Source organism: Macrobrachium rosenbergii, chromosome 4 (genome assembly GCF_040412425.1).
Source record: "Macrobrachium rosenbergii isolate ZJJX-2024 chromosome 4, ASM4041242v1, whole genome shotgun sequence".
NCBI classification, from domain to species: domain Eukaryota; kingdom Metazoa; phylum Arthropoda; class Malacostraca; order Decapoda; family Palaemonidae; genus Macrobrachium; species Macrobrachium rosenbergii.
This window is the reverse complement of record NC_089744.1, coordinates 5,103,272-5,107,500: the sequence shown is the minus strand read 5'-3', so window position 1 is coordinate 5,107,500 and position 4,229 is coordinate 5,103,272.

The following is a 4,229-nucleotide window of genomic DNA, read 5'->3' as shown; positions in this document are numbered from 1 at the left end:
ACTAATAAGAGATATGCATCAGAAGCCGTTTACAGCTGGGGTATCTGTTATTGTCACTATTATTATGATGATGATATCTATTATTATTATTACAGTCGACGGAGTGCTATAAGGCGGCTACGAAACCAATTAAATGTCGAAACACCTGGCAAAGCTCAGTGTAACCGTGTCGCTTACGTCGAAAATCATACTGGCTACAGATGTAATTACGGTCAATGCCCAAGTAGACGATTAATTCGTGCTTATTACACGCTTCAGACCTCATCATGATTATTTTATTCCCCCCCCCTCCCCTCCCCAAAACCCGCCCTCCCACCCTCTTTTTCAGGTTCTGGTATTTACTTGATAATTTTGTTTCCCCCTTTTTTCTCAACAGGTAGATGATATGATATTAAGAAAAACACATGCACTTTTGCTATTCATTTGTCAGTCCATAAATAATCATGGTTTTAATTGAATTAATTGAATCCTTTAATCCAAGTATAATCCATAGACATTAGATAGAATTTTACATATATCTTTACAAAATAGCTTTTTTCAAAGTCTTAGTAAATTACACAATATAAAATAATTATGAACGAGAGATCTTTTTTTTTTTTTTCAATTTAAGACTCACTAAAGATGAGATTACTCCATTTTAAAATGCGATCACTACATCCTATAAATAAAAGTATAATAAAAACTGCTTTAAGAGGATTATTATTTGTCTCACGGAGCCGAAGGAACAAACTAGCTGTACTTTTCCGTAAAAGTTTTTGAAATGTAGGAATACCCAATTTAAGTAAATGTTTAGAAATACCATAGAACCTGTCAATATTCATGAAAAGTTTCAATGAGTTATATTAACAGACACGGAATTTGTTCAAAGTATCTTTTCTACCTTTCAGCGCGAGTGAAATACCATGCAGTGCGATGTAGAATGATTTGAACAGGTGAACTTTAACATTATTGTCACACATAAAAACTTGGGAGCAACAGATTGCCTCTCATACACTGACCGCGGCATAATGGTGTGATATGTTCATCTTCCTTAAGGTCACAGTTGATATGCATACCCAAGTATTTGAAAGACTGGACGTCCTCCAACTTCTTTTTATCCACGTACACAACTCCGGACCTCTATAGTTAATGAATCTTTTCGGTTTAACTGAAGACGTTGGTCTTTTCAACAAAAAAATACAGCATACACGCGTCGATTTGTTTCTCGCAGCTTTAACAAAACCAATTGAAATCATATAAGCTTTTAACGGTTGAAGTAATTACAATAGATACATACAAACTAGTTCAAAATGTGCAGTGTGTGAAAAGGTTCAGAGAAGATGCAAAATGGTAAAATGAACAACAAATCTCTTAAAGGGAAAGGTTAAATAATGATAACAACTGTCACAATATCCATGAATAACTAAAGAAAGAACTCCGTGAAAGTTTAGGTTAGTTTAGTTTAGATGTGTCACACTCTGAAGTGCGATATATGAAAGCGAAAGCTGAATTTCATCAGTTTATTACAAACATGTAGATAAAAATGCATGAAAAAAATAAAATAGTTGAACGGTCATACATTATCATATTAATGACCAGATGAAGGAAAGAAAACAAAATTTTAATGTACAAAAGACAGGACAGAAATTCAAGATTTCAATTAGCATTGTCACCCTCAGCGAAAAATAGATGTCACCTTCATGCAAGAGACAGTAAGACAGAGACTGTCATAGTCGATAACGAAAACGAGACATGTTAGCGGGCAGACAAACAATACAACACGCAAGGCAGGTCGTCACTTTGCCTCTTGAAATTCGATACGACGCGTAATGAATTCGGTGCCTCTAAAACGACCTGTGACCCACAGGCCACATTCTATAAGGTGGCGGCCCTTGTGCTGAACGCCCGCGCCGTTTATGTATGTGTGTATATGTGTGTGTATGTGTATATATAGAAGGGGGAGGGGAAAGGGGAAGGGAGTAGGAGGTGAGGGGAGGGGAAATGGGGGGGGAGAGAGAGAGAGAGAGAAGAGGAGGAAGGGGAGGGGGATCAAGCCCCAGAAGCCTCCGGAATTCCCAGAGTTATATATATATATATATATATATATATATATATATATATATATATATATATATATATATATATACACATACATATATATGTATAGGCACCTTCTGCTTAGTCAGCAAGTCTTCTTTGAATTCTATAAATGATCTAAGTTCCCCGTACAGCGATTATCCGCATATATTTCAGTTGGTTTGGTAGAGCAACCTAGTCTTTTTTCCCTCTCTCTCTCAAGATTCTGTTGAAGAACAATTTTTAGCACTGAATCACAAAAAAAAGTTAAATTACTTTGTCACACCTTCGTATTTTGGTCATCATTCAACTTGATAGTCATCATGTTCCACGTACCCTACATTCATTTGAAAATGCCAGCCTGTACTCCATTAAAGAACAGCATTAACGTGTAAACGATAGATCTATGTTATGATTCCGATGAAAAGTGCCTTTGAACAGTATTTATGAACGTGCAATACCATTTTTAAGAGCCCAGACAAAGTGTTAATAATTATTTAAAACAATATATTCTGGTCTTCTCGAAACAGTTTTCAGGTAAGGAAACCTGTTGAGTTTTTAGGAGATCTTATAAAAATAGCTAATTTTGAGTTATAAACAGTCTGGTTATTATTCAGAGTATTTTGTATCTTTAAATGAATACTGTTGTCTGATCGTATACGCACTACCGTCCTATTGTACGGGTATTTATTTATACCTTTATTATTTGGCCGTCGCCCCGCCAATCTATTTTGTTATCCGGATCACGTCAATATGCCATCCCGTTAGACAAAGCATCATTCATAAAGGAATAATGACGGACCATCTGTTTCAATTCATCAAACGCACCAGGAATATTTTCTACGCATAAATCACTGCCTTGCATCTAATTCTTAGAATATAAATGGACTCGTCTATTTCAGTTCGTCAGACGCCCCTGGATTCTGCTCACCGTGTGAATCGCTGGCACGCATTTATTCATTTGTTCGAATGTTACTATCTTCGAGAAATTCGTAATCGACATTCTCATCCAGAGTCACTTTTGGTGGCCTTGATTTGGTTCATTAGAGGTGTCCGTTTTATTTTTCTATTCTTGAATGACTCGTTCACGTGCGTCTGGCTGTTATTAAACAGTTTAAGTTTTTAAATTCTTCTTGAATGTCTCTAAATTTTCATGTCGTTTTTAGGGTGTTCGATGGCTCATTGAATAATCTGATTACAGTATCCTCAAAAGTCCGTTATTACGTCAAAAATTAATGGATAGTCGGGATATTTCCATGTCATTTTATCATCTATCCCGTATGTTATTACTTAACAAAGTTCCTGTTATTGGCGGTATATCAGTCTGATTATTTACTCTGTTCTTGTATTCTAATAGATTTCCTCACCAATTTAGTATCACAAAGATTGCACTTTAAAAGTTGTATTCCACGATCAGTTAGATTCTTCGATATCACCATTATTTTGATTGCTGATGTGTTCTGTTTCCTGTGAGGTTTGAGCTTGGTAGAGTATATACACTTAGGCTTTTATCTAGAGATCTTCCCATTACCTTTGCCAAACAAATCCTCCAGTCCACTTTTGATGTTCACTTCCAAATGTCTACTGCAGCTATCAGAGCATTGTCTTATATTGCGCCAGTCATTCATATTGCAACACTGCTCCCAGACCAGTGAGTTAGCATTCTAACTCTCATATGGCTGGCCCCACAGGATTTCTTTTAACTGAACATAATCCTAAAAAAAAAAATGTAATGGATAGATAGGATGAAAATTTTGAAAATCCGAAAATTCTGACAAAATTTACTTCAAGGTATTGTTTCTGATACTTGATATAAGTTCTTGTTTGAATGCCGATCGTAAACTGGACAACCAAAAAATATGCCTTTGACTGTAAGTACTGTCTTCTATTTTCTGCTTTCTGATATTGGGTCATACGGGTTATTCACCAAATACTTATGTGTCATATAAAGGTCACCCATCAAAAGACGGGACAGTGTTGCTGCAAAATGAAATTTTTTTTTATAATGAACACCACAGACCAACAGCAGGTTCAACCTGTTTTAACCTTTTATTGTCAGACTGCAAAACTGGGTAGCAGTCTCCCAGGAGATGTTGCACAATTAGAACCTCAAAAGATCAAGCGAAAATGCAATGCATTACTACCCCAAAACAATTCCTGTATTTTATTAATTT